This window comes from Ambystoma mexicanum, chromosome 5q (genome assembly GCF_040938575.1).
Source record: "Ambystoma mexicanum isolate Mex_15411 chromosome 5q, UKY_AmexF1_1, whole genome shotgun sequence".
Lineage (NCBI taxonomy): Eukaryota > Metazoa > Chordata > Amphibia > Caudata > Ambystomatidae > Ambystoma > Ambystoma mexicanum.
This window is the reverse complement of record NC_090933.1, coordinates 1,343,287,703-1,343,310,567: the sequence shown is the minus strand read 5'-3', so window position 1 is coordinate 1,343,310,567 and position 22,865 is coordinate 1,343,287,703. Positions and strand designations below refer to the sequence as shown.

The window sequence follows — 22,865 nt, the reverse complement described above, 5'->3', positions numbered from 1 at the left end:
TGTGTAATTTTTGGTAAATGTCCGATATTGGTAAACCACTCAAAAAGCGCAAAATATTGTTATTTTTGAATGCAAGACCCCAGGAAGATCAGAGGTGGACAAGCATGGACCATAAGGAATATATAATGTGTACATGTAATTTCAACAAATTGTGTATCTGGGAAATATGTATTTGAATCAAATATAGATTTGTGGGTAAATTGACCATGGGAGGATCCTCTGACCCATAAACAGACCTCATCATGATGACAATCAATTTCCTTCCCCCAATCATGGGTGAGGGGAGAATTGGGCCAATGACAAGTAGAGAGGGGCAGGCTCAGTTATGCCATGTACACACCCACTTCCAAAACACATAAAAAGAGACTGCTGGGACACGTAGAGACATTCATTTTCCATTTCTGCGGAGCATTTTGACGGCCGACATCCCATCCAGACAGATACCCGAACCAGAGACCGATAGACTACAGAACGTTGAACCTAGAAGGCCCACTGCAAGCAAAAGTATTCTCAGCGGGCCTTCAGAATCCAGCAAACCTAACCAAACTATTCAACAGCCGGGCGAGCTGTTTGAATTCTTTGCCAAGAACTTTTGCCGGAACCGCAGACCAGACCCAGACCGCTGTGAGCAGAACCAGAGATCCGGATCACTGTGAGCAGAACCGTTGCCTGATTGACCCGCCGAGCAGAGAGAACCGCCGCTGGACGTGTTGACCAGATCTGTGACGAGGCCCATTCATTTCAAAATTAGGAGTGAGTATCCACCAGAACTGTGCAGAACCCAATCTCTTAGTTAGAATAATCTAATCCAAACTATTTTAACCTAATTAGAACAGCCTCCTAGAAATCGTGTCATCTGTAATTTTTAAAGCTGCACAACTGTCACCTGTCAATTCTGCAGCTGCAAGCTGTCACCTGTCATTTTGAGTTTACTTTAAATCCAAAAAACTACCTTCACAAAATCGTCCATATCTCTGGAACCGTTTGTCTTTCCAACAAGCCTAGAACCGACTTCCTACTCCTTATACTTTTACCGCAATCGCGATTTACGCACTCGCAAAATTTACCGCGATTTGGCCTGATTTCGTCATCTGTAAAAAGATAGCCGCTTTTGCCTGAACTGCTAAAATTCGTTTGCAACCTAATAACCATCCCTGAACCATTGTTAGGGCTGACCTGAACTGATTTAAAGTGTCTACCACTCACCCTGAACCTCCTATAGGGAATTAAAAGCAATTTTAGCATTTTTCACTTCCTTGCCACCACATTACAAAGCACTCTTGCCCGTGTTTTAAAAAGCATACCTGTTGTCTAAGCTTGCTGGGGGGGAACCGAATTCCGTATTGTATTTGATTGTATTCCTGAAGACTGTGTGTGTTACTTCCATCTCCTTGCATTGCATATGGGGGGGGTGAATTGCCATGAGGGGAAAAGTGAACATATTATCTCTTGTGAAACCATATCAGTTTATTTTCTGTACTGCATTTATTCCACCTTGCATTTCCTTGAAACCATAAAGCATTTCAGCTACCTCATCCTCTATACTACTTCCAAGTAAGCAAATCAGTTTACCAGTAGAACATTATCCATTGTTGATCACTGTCATATTTTAAGTGTGATATCCAATATTCATTTATTATAAAAGTGTGATAGATATATATTGTTATATTTCTCAAATAAACCTTTTAAATTTGCAAAACAGACCTACTTCTTGGCTCAGTGGGGTCAGGGGGATTCTAAGAGAGGGGTGTTATATAAGGGTTGTCATCCAGAGTACATGAACTGGACCTAAAAATATATCAATAAGGGTTTCCCTGAGCATCCCAGACCAGGCATTGACTTAGCTGTAGTGTTGAAGTGAAGGCGCTTAACAATGTGTATTCTGGGGGTGCGCGGGACGTTTTACACGCGATAGGCCTTGGCCAAGCGGGGTACGTGTATTCTGAGGGGTGCGCAGGGAGTTTTACACGTGATAGGGCTTGGCCGAGCAGGGTACGTGTATTCTGAGGGGTGCGTGAGACGTTTTACACGTGATAGGCCTTGGCCGAGTGGGGTACTATTCTGAGGGATGTGTGGGGAGTTTTACACACGTTTTTGCTGCCGCGGGAGGGGTACGTGTATTCTGGGTGTACGCGGGATGTTTTACACGTGATAGGCCTTGGCCAAGCGGGGTACGTGTATTCCGAGGGGTGCGCGGGACGTTTTACATGCGATAGGCTTTAGCAAAGCGGGGTATGTGTATTTTGAGGGGTGCGCGGGGCAGTTTACATGTGTTTTCGCTGCCGCGGGAGGGGACGTGTATTCTGGGGGTGCACGGGACGTTTTACACACGATAGGTCTTGGCCGAGCGGGGCACATGTATTCTGAGGGGTGCCCCAATGCGAATTGGCAGTGTGTGTCCTCCCAGATGTGCCCTCTCCCCCCTCCCCAGGCCCTGCAGGCAGCCCACAACACAGGGGACTACCCTGCACCCCTGGCCATGCCCCACAGGCAGCCCATCCACCCTGGCCATGCCCCCCAACCAGCCCACATATCACCATGCACAAGTAAGCACCGACACATGTCCCCCTGCACCCCCACCCACCCAGCAGTGACAGGCACCTGCCAGCAGGCCCCAACTCATGTCCCTGCACCCCCACCCACCCAGCAGTGACAGGTACCTGACAGCAGGCCCCGACTCATGTCCCCCCACCCACTCACCCACCCAGCAGTGACAGGCACCTGCCAGCAGGCCCCGACTCATGTCCCCCCACCCACTCACCCACCCAGCAGTGACAGGCACCTGCCAGCAGGCCCCGACTCATGTCCCCCCACCCACTCACCCACCCAGCAGTGACAGGCACCTTCCAGCAGGCCCCGACTCATGTCCCTGCACCCCCACCCACCCAGCAGTGACAGCCACCTTCCAGCAGGCCCCGACACATGTCCCCCCACCCACTCACCCACCCAGCAGTGACAGGCACCTGCCAGCAGGCCCCGACTCATGTCCCTACACCCCCACCCACCCAGCAGTAACAGGCACCTGCCAGCAGGCCCGGACTCATGTCCCCCCAACACGTCATCACGATCCACAATCATGGGCCTTATGGCCACCCAAATCACACCCCACGCCACCCCAGTCCAAACACACAACCAAGTATTACATCCACCCCACATTGAAATCCCCATCACATGATACATCCCAAATGGCAAGTATGCACATCAACACATTTCCATCACACACACACAATGGGTGCATGTGATCGAGAAAACACACATCGTGACATGCATGAAACCAAAGAGAGAATACCACACATTGAAGTATGAAATAAAAATGTATTAAACACAAAAGCAAGGGAATGAAATGAAACACAGAACAATGGAAATAATTAAGAAAAAGCTGCATGTCCAAAATATAAAATAAAAATGTGTGAAAGCAGAATCCAAATCAATCCAAAAGCACATGGGTCCAAAGTGTCTGTCCGTCAAAACAAATCCAAAATGCAAAAATAAGACAAAACCATTGATCCATGGAACAAAAAAAAATAAGAAGTGATATCCAGTGTTGAACTATATACAAAGTACAAATCCAGGGTCCATGAGCCCAACCATTGAAAGGAAACCTACAAAAAACCCTACCTAATGAACAACTATATACAAAAAGGTGGGGCACTGTACCAGCGCCCCAAAAGAAATAAAAACAGAAAGGAAACCTAACACTAATTAACTATATACAATGGCGGTGGGTAAGTCCTACGGCTCACTCTGTGATGTCGCGGGCCAGGGCATCATCGAACTCCATGTCGATGTCCCGGAGGCGGGCCTCTCCCCTGGCCCGAGGTCTCGCAGGGATGCAGTCATGGCCTGTTCCAACTCCCTGCGAGTTGCCTCGAGGCACTCAGCCCGCCTCAACGCCCTGCGCATGGAGAACTCTGCCCTGACTATGGTGAGCCGTGCCTCTTCCGCCCGCCGCCGCTCCGCATCTATCCGCTGTCCCAACCGCTGCCACATGGAAAACACTCCCATTCCAGGGTCCTCCTGCCTTCCGGCTGATGCCTGCCCCTCTGATGTTGATGGTCCCGAGCCATCATCGCTCCCACCTTGAGCCTGCTGCTGCTGTCCATGTGCCCTGCCCGATGATGCCGGCACATCCTCCATCTGCTGGTCTCCAGTTGGTGGGGTGTCCACCCCTGCTGGACCTCCGACTCCTGACTGTGGCAGGGATGTGATCTCCACCAAGCTGGCTGTGTTGGTTGGGCCAGGTCCACTGGAATCTGGGCCGGAAGACGGCAGGGAGAACGACTGGCACATAGTCTACACAGAGGAGGAGAGGGCCGCCAGAGTTCTCAACGCATATAGGAACCCTCCGACCAGGGCCCCTCCCAACTGTGCCATGTTGCCATGCAGCTCTTCGTGATGGTGTGCGTGGTCCCCTCAGGAAGCACGCACGTCATCACGAATGTCACGCGTGCGCAACGTGACACCAATCAGGATAGACACCATACGGTCATCGGTCTCCTCATCCGCAAGTAGTGGAGTGCCAGATGACGTGGGCCTCCCCCCCACCTGCAGATGGGCCTGGGACGGGGCATCCCTACTGGTGCATAGTGGTGCAGTCACAGGGTTAGGGACAGTGACATGCACAGGCCCCTCTGCGGCGACCTGTGCTGCCTCCTGCCCCTGGCCCTGGACTGCACCACTTGCACCAGTGGTACCACCCCTACCAGGCCCCATGTGCGGCTCAGTAGCGGCCTCCTCCTCCTCTGTGTAGACCACCAACCTGGATGGCTCCGCACCGTCTTCCGCCATGGCAAGCCCCTGTGGGGACTCAACCGGCCCTTCCGCTGCAGCCGTAGTGGCAGACGCGGCACCAGTCCCCTCGCTCCCAGATGATGGTAATTCCTGGGAGGGTGGCTGGGCCTTGCGTCGCCGGCCGGTGGAGGCATCCCCGCCGCTTTGCTCCACAGCGCCGTCTCCACCCTCTTCTTCACTCAACGCTGTGTAGAGGAAGACATAGAACATAAGCATCAGGGTACTGTACAATAGGCCCCTAGACAGGAAGCAATAGCACATGAGTGGCACTGTCAAACGTCACTTCCATCCTGTCCCTCCACAACACATGGGTCAATGCAGGCAACACACATGCAGAAACAGGCATGGCGCATGCAATCAACATTAGCATCCATGTACAAGGGCCACTATTGACATAAATGTTGTCTTCAAACTCACATGCATCATGGGTCATACTGATCCCATGCACACACATCACCGGAGGCTCATGCATCTGGCCTCGTACACCACAGACACAGTGGATACAAGGATGGCTCGACTGCATCAGTCAATCAACACATCGTCACGGACATGTGTCATGCATCCATGGTGTTTCAAAGTCACACACACGCTACTCAGACACACAGACATGTACACCATACATGTCCATGACAGCAGCACCCATCTCTCACACCCCATCCATGTCCAAGAACAGAGACAGGCATGCATTAATGCGTGCATTCCGCATGCTGCTCCCCATGTTGCATTGTAACACTTGCACCATCCATGTGGTTCACGCATGACTGGTCTCACATGCAGCACCATGATGTCCCTGCACACACACTTCCATACATGGCCTATGTCACACATACAGGCAAGTAGCTGACTACCAGCACACTGCAACATGCCCTGTTTCACACAGCAATGCATGGCCACTTACCGCTCGACTCCAGACGGGCCTGCATCCTGAGGATCTGGTGGCGAAGCACTGAGCGAATGTGCTCCAGGACCCTCATCTGCAGGTTGGTAATCTGGCCCCGGTGCCCCACTGCATCCTCTTCCTCTAAGAGGCGCCGGGCCTTCTTGAGGGTTCTGGACTTGTAGTCCTCCCAGCGCTTCTGGATGTGTCTCAGGTCTCAGGGTGCCCACCCCCTCCGCGTTGATGCCACCCACTATGTCCTTCCAAATCCACCTCTGTCCTTCCTTGTCGGCGCGCGATGGTATGAAGAGGGCATCATAATGCCCCAGAACTTGCTCCACCACAATACCAACTTCCTTATCGCTGAAGCTGGTAGACCTTTGCCTCTCTGGCTGGGGGTCGCCAGTGGTCTCTGATGGTGTTTGCCCCGACATGGCGACCCCCGAGGCAGGTGTGGGTGGGCAACTGGGTGCTGGGGCTGGGCTGTGGAATGATGGTATAGCAGTCGGAAGTCTTCTGTTCCAGCAGGGGTGGACACAGCAACTGGACCCTGCACATGGCTGATGTGCAGGCACCAAATAGCGGGGCACGTGGGCAGCAGGCAGGCAGCAGCAGATGGCAGGTGGGAGCGTGCGTGGGGCTCTGGGGGGCAGGAAAATGGCCTTCTGGGCAGGAGCGTGGTCTTCCATGTGTTGTCGCGTGGCCAGCTTGATACAGAGTGATTTGGCACGTGCAGAAACTGCACGTCAGCGTGTAATTCGAGGAAAGGCCCTTAGCGCGTAACCGCGTCTGTGACGTTATGCGCGTGGGTATTTCCCTCGTGACGGGTGCATAGTGATTCAGCATGTGAAAAATCAGCACATCCGCGTGTTAATGCGTGTAATCCGAGGAAAGGGCCTGAGCGCGTAAGTGATGTGGCGCACGCTGGCTTTTCCCTCAGCACAGGTTAAAGGTGAGCGGGGCCAGCAGTTCGCTGTATGTGCCTTTCGTGGAGACTGACGTGTGTGTTGCTACTTCGTGTTGTTTCGCGCACCATTACAACTTCACAGCGGATGAAGGACGTATCTCTTCTTTTGGTGGGGGTATTGGCTACGCATGTTTTTCATTATTACGCTAGTCTGACGGTGAGTCGCGCACACTATTTTTTCCACTGTGGGTGCCCCTGTGTATCGCGTACCCGTTTTCGAGGTCATAGTAGCCTGCGTGTCCCATGCGTACGTGTTTTTCATGTTCCTGGGTGCCACTGCATACTGCGGGAGTTAATTCCACACACGTGGGCTACCAGGGGTTGTGTGCACGGTTTTACTGCAGTTATGGGGTGCCTGAGCATTGCGTGACCCGTCACTTCATCACCGGGGTCACATACAGCCTTGCAGGTGCAGGGGTGCTTTTAACATCTTGTTTCCCACCTTCACCTTGCCCAGGACAATTGTCGTGTACACCTCTCATTGGCACTACTCCATCTGTGCCAGCATTACTCCATCTGTGACATGGTTGGGAGGCCACCACGAAAGGTGAGGCCCACCTCAGCTGGGTGTACTCATCGTGGCGGGTGTGGTCAGGGACGTGGCTGGGGTGACCAGGGAGTAGGGGGACTCCAGGATGTCCAGGGTAGCTGCAGCGGGGGAAGAGGCAGGGGTGAGGCAGCTCAGGACGATGTTGTGCCACGTGTTGGTGCAGTCATGCCATCACCCTCTGCGGCTCCGGGAGATGCGGTTCTTGCATCTGGCATTGGCGCCCATGTGACCCAGCAGTCCGTTTCATCGACTGCCACTGGCCCAAGGGTAGTGGTAGCTGCAGGTGCAGCTGTGGACACCACCACCCAGGCACAGGTTCTGCCAGCGCAGGCTGCGTTGGCACTTGAAGAGTCCATGGAAGATTTCCAGCAGGTCAGGAGGAACACCGTAGGTGCACACAGGGCTGCCCTGACCGAGGCACGTGTCCCTGGGGCAGTAATGTCATCTGCTGCCCCGACCAGCTGGGTGTTGACAAGTGCAGGGGCAGATGCAGCAAACAACACCCCGGTTGTGAGTCTACCAACCAGGACAGTCGCGGTCAATGCCCCTGGCACAGCGGATGTTGCTGCACAGGGTCCATTCCAGGGCACCCAGCAGCCACTGACGCAAGTCAGGCCTTTGGTCGTCCTTCCACCTGCCACTCCCTTGGTTCAATCCACCGGTGCCACTGGCCATACTGATCAGGGCGGCATTCACCAGCCAGGGTCCGCACCACCACCCAAGAGGTGGAAGGTTGCACCTGCAACACAGGCTGGGACCCCAGACACAGCCACGGCCTCCTGCACGTCAAGGAAGAAGCCTTTCTGTGTGCAGGAACTGGACTCCCTTGTGGACTACGTGCTAGAACACAGCGGTGACATGCTAGTGGGGCCGAATTGTCAAACTACGGCTGCCCATCGGAATACCCACTGGAAGCATATTGCGGATAATGTGAGTGCATTCGGCCATGAGGTGCGCACAGCTGCCGAGTGCAAGAAGCGTTGGGATGGCCTCAAATGCAGCGCTAAGGCCAAGCGTGCCTCTAATTACAGCATGACTCTGGTGACTGGCAGTGGGCCACCACCTAAGGAGGATGACCTCACTCCGAAAGAGTCACTCGTTGCGGAGTTCATACCAGCAGAATCGGTCGAAGGAGTGGGAGAGATGCAGGACTTTGATGCCCCATCCAGTGAGTGTTGTTGCGTGTATGTCCAGCCCATGTGTGGTTTGGCTGTGTGATGTGTTGTGCTTGACTGCCACTACATGCTATGTGTACATGGTTCTCATGTGCTAGTCATGCAATGCTTCACTGATGCGTGCATGCTGTGCAGGATTGTGGACATGTAGAGCAGACGGGGACTGTCCTCATCACCACACTTGCACCCTACTCACATGCTAGTCACCCAGATGCCCCTCCGGTCCATGTTCCAGCTCACTGGCCCTTCTGCATGTAGCCAGGGGTGTCTTTCCTCCCTGCACTGGGACTATGTCATTGCATGACTGAAGTGCATGTGTCCTCTGCCTGCATGCGGGTACTCCACATAGGCATGCCCCCTTGCCCTCCACCCCCCCTGCATCCCAATTTCACCATTGCACTGGTGTGCATCATTTTGGCGTACTGCAATGGCCTGTTCAAGCCTCCTGTATACATGCTAACTTCCACCAGGCAATCTGCCAGACACATGCAGTGGGGTACATACTCTGCCCTTCATGCAGGGTGTCTCACTTGGACTGTGCAGATAGCAGATGCTCTGCAGGGACTTGAGTGCTGTAACGCTCACCTGATTCCCGCAGAGGCGCCGGTCTTGACTGGGTGAATGCCGTATCTTCAAAGGTGATGTGTAACACACGGTTGGCTCTTTGGGCTGGACCTCTGTGCACTGTATGTCTGACTCGAAGAGTAAGATGTCTGCAGATAGAAAATATGGGATTAATGAACTGGGGTTATTGGGTGCCTCTCTCCTCTTCCCTTTCTCTTCTCCTGTAGAACCCCAAAGGTTAACACCCTCACCTTAGGTAAGTGAACGCCGAGCTCTCCATCTGCCTCGAGGCAGGGTGCCGTAACCAGTTTCTTCACTGGATAAGGGTGCAGGCCTCTTGACCTCAGAGGACTGCTGTCCGTCGTTAACTGCACGAACGGTAAGTTCTGGGCACTTCAAATGTCTTAAAAGTCTTTTGTAATGATATCTCTTGTTTTGCAGGGTTCCGGCGATGGCGGATGGCGGGCTGATGAGAGTTGAGGATCGAACCCGCGTGAGGAATAGAAGCGCCTGGAAGCACGTAAGTAAGCACTTGTAGCCTGCTTCACGATGCGCACTAACTGTCCCTTTTATCTTGCAGGTACAAGTTCGGAGCTTTAGAGAAGCTGAAGGGTGCTGGAATACCCACTGGATTCGGCGTGGGAAGGAGTAATGGCACGTGAGTAATAAAGTTGCCCAATGTCTTTAAACGCACCTTCTTTTGTCTTTCAGATGCGAGATGCAGCGCCAAAGGCCTCCGGAGCGTGCGAAGAGCTGGTAAGCTTTTGTCTTTCAGATGCCGGGATGCAGTGCGAAGACCTCCGGAGCATGCGAAGAGTAGGTAAGCCTTTGTCTTTCAGATGCTGGAATGCAGCGCGAGGCGTTGGTGACAGCCGATGGACCAGGTAAGAGATGCACTGCCACTGAAGACCGTAGTGCTAACCTGTTCTTTCTTTGTCTTTACAGGTGCTGCTGAAGACTGGATTCCAGGATGGTAAGCCTTTGTTCCCTTAGGCCCAGGATCAGAAGCAGAAGACACGATGAGCGTTCTGCTGCAGAGAATGCAGAATAATGCAAAGCAAGATTCATCCATCGGGTGTGGTTTAAATAGCCTCCTGTAGTGCTTAGGTGTCTCCTTCCACAGCCACGCCTAGGTAAGAAAAGAGTTCCTGCTTTCCAGAAGAGTTCCAGTGTTCTGAACCTAGGGAGTGGCTCCTGCCCCACCCAACAGGAAAAGTAGTCCCAAACAGAAGAGGATCAGGGGTTCAACTGGCAAGTAAGTAAGCAGCATGGTCTGCTGCAGGTAAGTCCACCCATGCATTATGAGCCCGGCGCTTCCAGCGCTGGGACTGGGCATCTTTATGAGCCTGGTGCCACTGGCGCCAGGACAGGGTCCAAAAGGTCCCAATTGGGACTGGCTGGCACTCGGAACCGGGGTTATGGGTCTGCTTCCAAGGGAGTCGGGCAAGTCCTGATCTTTTGGAAGCAGAGATCATGACAGCAACTCTTAGTTGCCGATGATGCAGTTGATGAACCTAAGACGGAGAGGATACACAGAGCCGGAGGGCCCCCAGGCGGACCAAGATCTGTCCTCGCTCGATTTCACCGCTTTCAGGACAAAAAACGGATCCTCGAGAAAGCAAGAGGCAGCGACTCAATTACCCTCCAAGGATCCCGAATCTCGATATACCAGGACCTATCATCCATGACCCCGGCACTCCGACGCATGTGCAGGCCTGTGCTGTGTGCTGAGCGGTGTGTTGCAGGAGACACACACAGCACACGGGTTCGGGAGTAGGGATTTTGCCATGGCCAATGTGTATGTGAACAGGCATAAAGTGTTGTGTACATGCTACGACTGTTGGAAAGCATTTGTGTCTGACTTTGTATGTGTGGGAGGTTGTTGGTCAGTCATTTCATCTGATTCCATGTCAGGCATCATTGTCTCATGCCAGTTTTCATTTATGACATGTCACTTCGTATCTTATTGGTCATGTGTTGGGCTTTTGTTATTGCATGCCATGTCATGGTGTGGCAGACAAGGGTGATGTGGGTTGGGAGGGTTTGGGTGACATACCAGGGATTGTGATGGCCTGTTTTGCAGGGTGCGGGGGGTGATATAGACCTTGCATGTGTTCCTTTTGGTCACACAGGATTGGTTATGTTTAAGTAGCTAGGGATGCACACAATGTAGCACTTCCGTGGCAACATTCTCAGGGTGGTAAGGTTGTGACAGTTGACTAACTCTTTGTCATCATCGATTGTCACCTGGTATGTGCCAGGCCTGTGTGCACTCCGCAGGGGTGGGAGTTTAGGTGAAAAATGTGGCCACAAGCTGGTTCCGGGCTGCCTCGCAACATGCCCTTTCCCCTCCCATGGGCAGCGCCTGTGCCTGTGGTTGGGGATGTGGGGGCACCACCATGTCCACCGGTACGTCCCGATGTGTTGCCACATTGTGCAGGACACATGCTGCCACAATGATCCTGCACACTACTGGGGGTGCATATAGAAGCTGGCTGCCAGAGCGGTCAAGGGAGCGGAAGCGTGACTTGAGCACTCCAAATGTGCTCTCTACTATGCCCCTGGTTGCAATATGGGCAGCGTTGTATCTTACCTGGGGTGGTGTGGTGGGATTCCGGATTGGCATCATCATTTGGTTGCTCAGTGGGTAGGCACTATCCCCTGGGGAGGTGATAATGGTTGTGATTATTGGGGTTTGTGTATTTGGCTGTGTTTGACATGCATGCATGTGCACAGGCATTTGTACTCACCTAGGAGCCATGTGTCGCCATGCTGCCCAGCTTCCAGGTCCCGGCTCAGGGCGGACATTCTGTATATGAAACTGTCATGGGTAGAGCCAGCGTAGTTTGCATAGACAGAGATGATGATTCCCTTTGCATCGCATACTACCTGCACGTTGATGGAATGCCAGTGCTTGCGGTTTCAATAGATGTGCTCAGTGGCCCTAGGTGGACGTGGGCCACATGGGTGCAATCTATGGCACCGAGCACTTTGGGGAAGTGTGCCACCCTGTAAAAGTCCTGGACCATGGCCTGCCTTTCTGCGGGTGTTCTGGGCATGTACATGTGCCTGCGGACTGAGGGGCATGCAGTGTTGATTGCCAACACCTGGTGTAGGCAGCGTGAATGCGTGGCCTGTGAGACCCCCCCAATATGGCAGTTGTCCGCTGAAATGACCCAGTGGCCAAAAAATGCAGGACATTGAGCTCCTTCTCCAAGGGGCTCAATGTTGGGAGCAGAGGGTGGGTGGTGTAAGGTCATCTTCCCACTCCCTGACCAGGTCTAGGATGATACGGGGTGGAAACCTATACCTGCCATAGACCTGGTTGTCCGGCATCCCAAAAAGGCTAGTCCGGGGAAAGAAAATGCGGGCCCTGGCTATTCTCCTACTCCTGCGGTGTCCCACGATCAGTGCTGCGACAAATGGGGCATTCATCGTAGCTGGATATACATGTTTGTTGTTTGCACGCACTTTTATACTGTGCGCGGGGACGCTTCCGCCTGCCTTCGTGTGGCAGACGTGTTGACAACTATGCGATTTTTTTTTTGGCGTGCGCAAGTTTCCCATATTCGTGTTGTTCCATGAATACGTGTTGTTCACGTGCGTGTGGGCGTTCCGTGTATATCCCTGCAGGACTTCCCCAGTTACGCCTTCTTTTTCACGCATTGTTCCCCATTCCGCGTGTTACGCCCCGTGTCACGACCCCTTTTTGGTGTGTGCGCCGACATTGTTTGCTTTCACTTCCGTGTCGCGCACGGCATTCGGGATGTTGCAATCACGTGTGCGCCCGTGTGCGCCACGCACGGATTTGGCGCACATCCTGGGGAAAACACGCACAGGCCCTTCCTTGAATCGCACGCATTTGCGTGCGCTTGCTTTTCATGCTTGCGCCAGCTTGCGCTGAGATTTTCGGCGCTCATTTGTTTGTTCCATGAATCGGCCCCAAGTACATTATAATAACCCTCAGTTGGAGGTGTTATTATTAAACTAGACAAGGAAACTTATTAAAGCATGGGACTTTTTCATTTCCATCAACATGACTGTTTCTGTTATTTAACGTATGACATCACACGTCCACGTTACATCATGTTAAGCTATATAAACATACAAAATGTGCCCCTCGTGGCACGCTCTTCATGAACAGCTAAATAGATCCGAGATGCAAAACGTCCCAACACTTATGGTAAATCTTTGCCTTCCTCCCTCCTGGATACAATATATTGTAAGATGCACAGGGTAGATTGCATTCTTATATCAAAAATAATGTTTTCGCCAACACAAATACAGTGAAGCGTATTAGTTATTTTTTATCCTTTCTTTGCTTCCAGCTAAGACTTAAATTAAATTGGCTTAATTTAATGAACACCCAGACCCCACCCTAACCCGTTAAGAGTGGCAAGATGTATTTGTTAGACATACTTATTCTCAGGATAAATATGTAATCCCAGAATTTGTTTTTCCAGTTTGATTATATGGAAATATCAGGATTAAAACCTCTGATATCGCTAACACCAGAAGACCTTTTCATGCAGGTAAGATTGGATCACCCACGATTCTGTTCAAAATCACTGCATACAATACTCTTACCTGTTTACACTTTAGTTCTAGTCAAACATGTATTCATTTTCTATCAATTTAAGCATCTAAAAAAAGACTATTGGGATCCACCATGAAATCATAATTACTTGGCTCCACTTTTACAACTGGTTGTATGACTTATTTTATGCCTTGGGGAAGACCCTTGGTCGAAACACATGTTGGCAGGGCAATCTCTATATATAATACTAGTTATAAGGCATGTTAGGGAGAATTCTCCTAAATGTGTTAATTCCCTTCACCTTAGAGACCCCCAGCAGCTTTGCTGGATTTTTGAGGACTTCATTTTTACCTGGAAAGAGTGTGAGCCTGTTTTCCCACTCTGTCATGTGTTTTGATGTGTGTTTTACATTTGTGTTCTTTGACTTTGGAGTTTTAAGATAGCTCCCAAGGGCATCTTTTCATGTGTGTTACACAGCACCCTCAGTTCACTGACACAGGGTTGTCATTTTAGACTCCGCAATGGTTTAAACACCTTCTCTGGGATAAACTACTGTTTCCCAAAGAATGTAAAGTGAAATTGACTTTACTAGTCTTTTCAAATTTATAGACACAGCACACACCATCTTACAATGGAGTGCTGGAGGAGTTACATAGTATCCCCTTTGTATAAATCCTTATGTAGCAGTCAAATGCTACCCTTTCCTATTGAAAATGCTGGTGGCAGTGGTTTTACAATGAACTACCATGATTGTTCCCGACCGCGAACACCGGTAGCTAAAAATCATGGGAGCCATGTTTTTCAAGATGGCGCCTTAAGCCCCTTTGTTTAAACAGGTCCTGGTCTTCTTTTTTCACTGTTTCTTTTTGGAAAGGTCCTTCTAGTGTTTGTCTCTGAGCGCCAAACCAGGTTTGGTCCCTTTGTTCATGTGCCTTTGGGGTGCTTCTTGACTGAAGACCGCCTCTGGCATCTGAGTGTCTGGGGTCGACAGGAAGTGAGGGAGGTGCCCGAAACTCCCTGTGCTTAGTCTCCTAGGAGACCCAAATGCACTGTGACGTGATTGGCTGGCTGACTGTCCGGCACAGACAGCCACCCTGCTGGGTGAGTGACAGCTAGACTGGAATAAATGGGAGAAAACTGTTTATAAAGCGAGTCTCCAAGACTTGAAGGCAAAGTCCACCACTGGAACGAAAGAACCAAAGACGAGCAGGAAGAGGACGGCTGCTGCAACTCCTGGACCGTTGGTTTGCCCGGTGAAGCCCTGCTGCAGGTCCGAATTGCCAAACTTCATTCAACAGAGAAGATCCTTCAAGGACGGCTTCTTCCTTTGAGGTGGTGGGACCAATCAACTCATAAGACACCTGAACACCATTCTCAAGGCTGGTTAGGATTAACCAGGGAGAGGAGCACCAGTTTGTGCTCTTGAATCTACAGCTACTGGAACTGAAGTGACTCAATTTTATTTGCTTTCTTTGACGATCACGTGCAGTGCAGGAGTCCCCCGATGTCCTCCCTCTTGCCCCACGACTGACGCTCAGGAACAGCAAGATCTGCAGGACCTGCCAAGTACCACGACTTCAGCAGCATCTGTTTTCTTCATACAAAGGTACTGTGCCAACCCGATTGTGAGAACGCCACTCTCGCGGTGAAAGTTTGTGAGACTTTCCCAACTTGCAGGCCTAATCAGCTTGTGACCTAACACATGGTTCTTTTTCGCCTAAACTACTTCTAAGAACTTTCCCAAAGACTTTACCGTTTGATATCAAAACTGCTCTTTCCGATCCAGAACTCTAGCCCATTGACTTTGGCCTGGCCTATTGACTTGAATTGAAGATCTCTGGTGAACTTAAAGTATTTCCACTGTCTAAAAAGTATATATGATCTATTCTACTTCTCTTGTGCCCTTTTGCTCCTTTCTAAGTAACTGAACTGCTATTTGGCTCCTATTTCAGGGGAGCCAAACTGTCTCAAAACCTTAGAGGTTTGTATGATTGTGTAATAAATGAATGAGTATTTTTGTCAAGAAACCCCGAGTATAAGTGTTTACTTGAACCACTGTGATGGAAAGTCCTATGTGTAACTACTTGTACTGCTCACATTCACTCTTGAGATACGCCTGGCTGCTCAGCTCGTTACCAAAAACTGTGTGGTACCGACTTATACCAAAGGTTGGTCTTGCTTACACCTGTAGTCCTAATTGTGTGTAGTGGTCCCAGAGGGTACTGCCTGCAATTCTGCCTAACACTGGTGTACAGTGGTGAGGATAAAGTATAGTTGATACATTGAGAGTGCTGCTCTTACCTTTGTTCAAATAACCTTCACAAGGCTAAGCATCACTAGAAAAGCTATTGTTTTATAATGCCTGATATGAATAACTTCAAACAGGAAGCCCTGATCGTTCTAACAGTAGATCAACTGAAAGGTATGTGTAAAGTCAGGTCTCTCTTTGTTAAGGGCAAGAAAAATGAATTGATTGAGAAATTGTTGAATCATCAAAGACTGGGAGGTAGAGCTATAACACCTATGTGGATAATGTTGAAGAGGATGATAATGATTCAGGGTCAGGCTATGATGTTGTTGATGAGTTAGAGAGTCAGAGGAGTCTCAGGATGTGAGCCCCACTGCACCCCTACTTGCTTTAGCTCCTCAAGCTTTAACCACAGGGACCCTACCAGGTCCAGTACTGAGTCCAGAATCTGTCTCTCTTGAAAGAATGAGAGTTGAGTTAGAGGTCAAAAGAATTCAAATGTAAACTGAAAGCAAACATCAAGAACTCAGGCTCAGAGAAATGGAACTGAATCATGAACTTGAAATGAAGAAATTGTCTCTTGAAAATTGTTCTCTCCAAGAGTCTTCTAGGTCTTCCAGTTCTAAGAGACCTTGCATGCCTAAAAAAGCTGTGAGTATGTATGAGGTGAGACTTGATATTTTAGATTGGTTGGCTGCTTTTGAATATAACTGTGGGATTCAGGGTTTCAAAGAGAATCAACTGATTCCTTGGCTTTTGTTACGCTCACATGGCTCCCACAGGGACGTCGGTCGGACCCGGACTGCTGCGGCCTCCACCTACGTGATGCGTAGTGCAGCGATGACTGACTGGATCTGCCCTCCTAATCTTGTCTGCTTTGCCCCTAGAAATATTCTCCTAGAAGTGGAAAGATAGATTTAGCCACTTGTGGATTCAAGTGAAAGCACCCCCACTGTCCTCCCCACTAATCACCTCTGAAGCGCACTCCCAGCAATCTCACCTTATATTCTTGAAGGATGAGCCCTCCATCCTGCGAAGCACGCAGGGGTGCGTTGATGACCAGTTACTTCACTGGCCTGAAGATATTGGAAGAGTTGTAGACGAATCCTGACTCCAAAAGGTCCTGGCGAAGGACCGTAAGTATATAGTTCGTAAGAGTTCAAAATGTATGGAATTCACTCCTGTCCAATTCCTCTTTTATCTGGCAGCTTTGACCCAATAAGAAGATTGACAGCTGAAAGCGCTCCGGTAAAAGTCTGTGTTACCCAAAACTGTCTGGTAAATAATGCAAAGGGTTAAACTTGCTGCTTTCTCCTTATCTTACAGGTGCGGCATTAGAAGATGTGGCGTGCTGAAGAATTATACCTCCGGTGGTAAAATCAGGTAAGCATATGGCGGCTAAAGAGATTGTCTCTGTCTGTTCTCTCTGCTCACCTTGTTGTTTCTTGTACCCCTTAGGTGCCGGGATTCGGCGATGTAAAGATGGAGACAGCGCCGGATCGAAGAGATGCTGCGTGGAACGGTGAGTATGGCACGGCGCTGCTGCTGGCGATGCGACGCGTTTAAAACAAAGTCTTTCCTTTGGTTTGAAGATGCGATGAATCCGGAATCAGGTAAGAAATCAGGTAATACTCTTGTTCTAACCTTTGCTTCTTTCCTTCTTTCTAGGTGCTCCAGGTTCGAGGCGGGCGTAGCAGAAGGCTGGATGCTGCTGCTGGCACGGTGAGCATTACGCTGCTGGATGCAGAATAACGCAAAAAGTGTACTGCTCTTCGGGCGTGGTTTAAATAGCCTCCAAAGTAGTCCCAGGTAGGTATTTCTCCCCGACCACACCCGAGTAACAAAATAGTCCCTAAGGTAAAGTAGTCCCTTCCAGGCCTCACATGGGCTTGGATCTTCTTGCAGCATGGTCTGCATCAGGTAAGTGTGCACCTATGAGCCTGGCGCCTATGGCGCCAGGACTGATGTCCCATATGAGCCTGGTGCCATAGGCGCCAGGACTGAACCCAGACAGCCCCTAGCAGGGGTTGCTGGGTTTTCTCAAGGCGATATGATGCCTGCTCCCGGGGCTGATGGACGTGGTCTGGATGCCCGGGGGTATGCATCATGACAGCACTCCCCCTCAAGGCCCCTCCTAAAGTCGTTCCTCCCCTTGGTCCTGGTTTGTCTGGGAAGTCCCGATGAAATCTCATCACTAATCGTGGTGCATGACGTGGTCACTAGGCTCCCATGACCTTTCCTGTGGCCCGTAACCTTTCCAATCGATTAAGTGAAAAAGTTTTGATTTAACCACCTTGGAGTCCAGGATGTTTTTCACCTCGAATTCAGGTTCTCCATCTATCAAGATAGGATCTGGTGGTTTGGTTAATCTTGTTCCGGGTTGAACTGGTTTTAAAAGTGAAACATGAAAGACAGGATGAATTCGCATAGTGGAGGGTAATTTCAGTTTGACGGCCACCGGGTTGATAATGGCCTTAATGGTGTAAGGTCCCAAATATCTAGGATTAAAAGTCCGAGTTCCTTTCAGAGGTATGTGTTTTGTAGCTAGCCAAACCTGATCTCCAATTTGGTACTGTGGAGTTTCACTTCTATATCGATCAGCATTTTTCTTGTATTTCTCTTTTGCTTGCTTCAAATGTTCTGTCGCTTCTTTGAAGGCTTGTGTAATAGTAGAATGTAAATGACTAACTGCAGGCATTTCTAAGTGCTGAGGCGAATCGAGTTCTGAGGTTCGAGGGTGGTGTCCATATATGGTATAAAAGGGGCTTTGTCCGGTTCCTGAATGTACAGAGTTATTGTATGCATATTCGGAAATCCATAAAATATCTTTCCAATTACTTTCGGTCTGGTGAAGCATGTAACGAAGGTACTGTTCAAGGGTCTGGTTGGTCCTCTCCGTCTGACCATCAGTCTGGGGATGGTGACTGGTTGATAACCGTACGTCGATTTGTGCCAATTGGCAACATTTCTTCCAAAAATGTGAAATGAATTGACTACCTCGGTCAGAGACCAATACGGAAGGAAACCCATGTATTCGAACGATGTTTTCGAGGAACTCCTTGGCCAGAATTGAAGCAGAAGGTAATCCCTTCAAAGGAATAAAGTGGGCCATCTTGGAAAAAAGATCCACGATAACTAGAATGGTGTTAAATCCATTACATGCAGGTAGATCAGTAATAAAGTCTAAAGATAAGGTGTGCCAGGGTGTAGGTGGAATATCCAAAGGTTGTAAAAGGCCAGCTGGTTTTTTCTTCTAACTCTTGTTTTGGGCGCAAATGCCACAAGACATCACAAATGACTTTATATCTTTTCGCCAGGTGGGCCACCAGAATTGTCTCTTAATTTTGGCTTCGGTTTTTGCGATACCTGGGTGTCCTTCCATAAGGGCGTCATGGTAATTGGAGATGACTAGTACTTGTATTTCCTTGTGTGGTAGAAATAGTCGTCCTTGATAATAAGGTAGGTCATTGATGACTGAGTAATCCGGGCCTTTCTTTACCCAGTCCTGCAGAGCTGCTGGATTGAAGAGTTGTTGGATTTTTAAATTAATTTCTTCTAGTGTCTGTAAAGTAGTTATGCCAAGAATTCTTTGTTCAGAAATTATAGGCACCGGCTCCGGGTTCACTTATTCTTCTTCCATTCCTATTCGGGATAAGGCATCTGCCTTGCCATTTTTACAGCCTGGTCGATAAGTAATCACAAAATCGAATTCGGCAAAGAATAATGCCCATCGAAGTTGGCGCGATGATTGGGCTTTGGCTGTTTTTAGATCCTGCAAGTTCCGGTGATCGGTGATTACAGTAATGGTATGCCTGGCACCGAGAAGATAGTGTCGCCAAGCCTTAAAGGCGGATTTGATGGCTAATAACTCTTTATCGGTAACCGCATAGTTTAACTCGGGTGGCGAGAACTTTCTGGACCAAAATGCCACTGGGTGAAGTTGACCAGTTTCAGATCCTTCTGGGACAGGACAGCTCCCATGGCTAAACTGGATGCATCAGTTTCCACTATGTACGGAAGCTCTGGGCGTGGATGCTTTAAGACAGGCGCAGACGTGAATTTCGCTGTCAGCTCTTGGGAGGCCTTTTCACCCTCTTCGGTCCACAAGAAACGTTTGTTCTTTCGCAAAAGTGCTGTGATGGGATGTACAACATGTGAGAAGTCCGGAATGAATCTGCGGTACAAATTGGCAAATCCGAGCATGCTTTGCACCCCTTTAAGTGAACTAGGTGATGGCCACTTGAGAATTTCGTCCACCTTTCGTGAGTCCATTCGGACTCCTTTTGGAGTCAAGATAAATCCAAGGAATTCAACTTCCGTAACATGAAAAACACATTTTTCCAATTTTGCATATAACTTGTGCTGGCGTAGTTTCTAAAGGACTGCACGTACATGCTTAACATGGTCTGATTCTGAGGAGGACTACACAAGGATATCGTCTATGTATACGACAACACAGACGTCAATGAGTTCACAAAAGACATTGTTCATAAAATACTGGAAGGCTGCTGGTGCATTGCACAACCTGAAGGGCATCACCTGATACTCGAATAAACCGTACTTGGTGCGAAAGGCCGTCTTCCATTCATCGCCTTTCTTTACACGTACCAGATGACATGCCCCTCGGAGATCTAATTTAGTGTAGATACATGCATCCTTTACTTGGTCTAGTAGTTCGGGGATCAGAGGCAATGGGTACCGGTTTTTTACCGTAATCTGATTTAATGCGCGGTAGCCTATGCACGTTCTAAGGTCACCTTCCTTTTTTGGCACGAAGAACAAAGCTGAGGATACAGGAGACTTGGAAGGGCGAATAAAGCCATTGGCAAGGTACTAGTCTAAGTATTGTCGTAGGTGAAGGTTCTCAGGTTCCGTAAGGGCATAGATCCTGCTACAAGGGGGTTGTCCACCGTGTATGAGATTGATTTGACAATTGTACGATCTGTGAGGAGGTAAGGTGTTTGCCTGTTCCTTTTGGAAGACATCCTGGAATTCTTGGTATTCTGGAGGTAGTTGCATGACTGCTGTGGTTACTGTGGCCAGGCCTGCGTTCTGATTTTTCTTTGGGTAACAGGTTTGTGCACAATCCGGGAAGGTTATTCTCTTCTCTCGCTAATCAATACAAGGATTATGTGTTTCCAACCAAGGTATCCCCAGTATTATTTGGAACTGTGGTGCTTTGATTAGATCAAACACAATAGTCTCTCGATGCCCATCCTGACCCAATAGTGTCATCTCTGTGGTGGAATGAGTTACAGGCCCAGAGGCTTTTTCAGTTCCATCGACTGTGGTGATGACATCTGAGGTGGTTTTTCGGCAGAGAGGTAGATTCATCCTGGAAGCCAATTCGTGGTCCATATAGTTCCCTACGGCCCCGCTATCAATGTATGCCCTTACTGCGTGCATACGTGAGGGTTATCTAGGATCAATTAGGACCATTGGTATGATCAGATGCGAGGTCTGAGTGTCCTTCTTTAAGCTCGGCAAGAGGACCTCTATGCTTGTCGAGCGTGGTCGTTTTCCGAATCAGGCTCTTTTGGACTTTTATGAGCAACTCCTACCACCTTCTTGGGTGGTTTTATAGGGCAATCCCGTAGAAAATGTCCTGAAGTTCCACAGTACAGACACAATTGCATCTGTCTTCTTCTTTCCCTTTCCTTTTGAGTTAAGGGTCCTTTAACCCCCCCGATTTGACTAGGTTCTGATGCATCAGTTCCTTGGGGGGCAACGTTGGATTTAACCAATACCCGATTTTCGAACTTAGCTCGATCAGCCTTTCTATTCTGGAGTCGATGATCCAGCTGGACCACTAAGTCTATAAACTCTGCGCAATCCTGAGGTGGGTTCACAACTTGAGCCAAGACGTCTTTAAGTTCTCCCCGAAGTCCACGATGAAACAATGTAATTCGTTTTTCCTCAGGCCATCCGGTTTCCACTATCAATCTATTGAAGGTTGCGATATAGGTTAGCAGATCCTGGTTACCCTGTCGTAGGGACAAACGTTCGTTATCCAGGGCCTGTCCTTGAGAGTGCCGGGCAAATAGTCTTTCCATGCTTGTTTGAAAGCCCTGAAAATCCCGAAGAATTGGGTCATATTGAGTAACTAGTGGAATTGACCAATCAGCTGCACTGCCGCTGAGATATGATAATACAAAGGCTACATTGGCTTGATCGTTTGGGAAGGCTCCTGGTCTGCATAAAAAGTGCAAGCTGCATTGGTTCATAAACACGGCGAACCTTTTGGGATCTCCGGCAAAGCGTTCGGGTGGAGCTAATGGAATATTTCCTGGTAGGTTTATTTGCACAGGGTTACTCGATAACACAGGAGCTGGGTTTCCCCCGGAACCAGGTAGGGGTGATGTCCAGCTTGAGTTTGCAGCAGTTGTCTAGCGAGATCATCTGTGCGCTCCTTCGATACAATTAGTTCTCTTCTGAGGGCATTAGTCTCTTGGCGAGCGGAGTGCACCTCCGCCCTAAGTTCCCCTAATAGTTGTGCCAGTTGGTCGGTTTCTGAGGTTTCCATAACGCCCGGGTGGGGATTTGTAGATAGGCTTCGCGTTCTGTTACGCTCACCTGGCTCCCACAGGGGCGTCGGTCGGACCCGGACTGCTGCGGCCTCCACCCACGTGATGCGTAGTGCAGCGATGACTGACTGGATCTGCCCTCCTAATCTTGTCTGCTTTGCCCGTAGAAATATTCTCCTACAAGTGGAGGGATGGATTTAGCCACTTGTGGATTCAAGTGATAGCACCACCACTGTCCTCCCCACTAATCACCTCTGAAGCGCACTCTCAGCAATCTCACCTTATATTCTTGAAGGATGAGCCCTCCATCCTGCGAAGCACGCAGGGGCGCGTTGATGACCAGTTACTTCACTGGCCTGAAGATATTGGAAGAGTTGTAGACGAATCCTGACTCCAAAAGGTCCTGGCGAAGGGCCGTAAGTATATAGTTTGTAAGAGTTCAAAATGTCTGGAATTCACTCCTGTCCAATTCCTCTTTTATCTTGCAGCTTTGACCCAATAAGAAGATTGACAGCTGAAAGCGCTCCGGTAAAGGTCTGTGTTACCCAAAACTGTCCGGTAAATAATGCCAAGGGTTAAACTTGCTGCTTTCTCCTTATCTTACAGGTGCGGCATTAGAAGATGTGGCGTGC

The 22,865-nt window shown here is 49.6% G+C and overlaps 1 protein-coding gene across 3 annotated transcripts in view; it reads left to right on the top strand.

The window, feature by feature from the left end:
• Positions 1–22,865, top strand: part of LOC138498117 (uncharacterized) — a 140,526-nt gene that overhangs the window by 5,292 nt on the left and 112,369 nt on the right. Inside the window, exon 1 of one of the 3 annotated variants that reach the window (XM_069621979.1) lies at positions 13,388–13,456. The exons of the other annotated variants lie outside the window; for them this stretch is intronic. The gene's annotated coding sequence lies outside the window, so the exon portion shown is untranslated. Of the gene's footprint in view, positions 1–13,387; positions 13,457–22,865 lie in introns of those variants that run through there. 3 annotated transcript variants of the gene reach the window in all.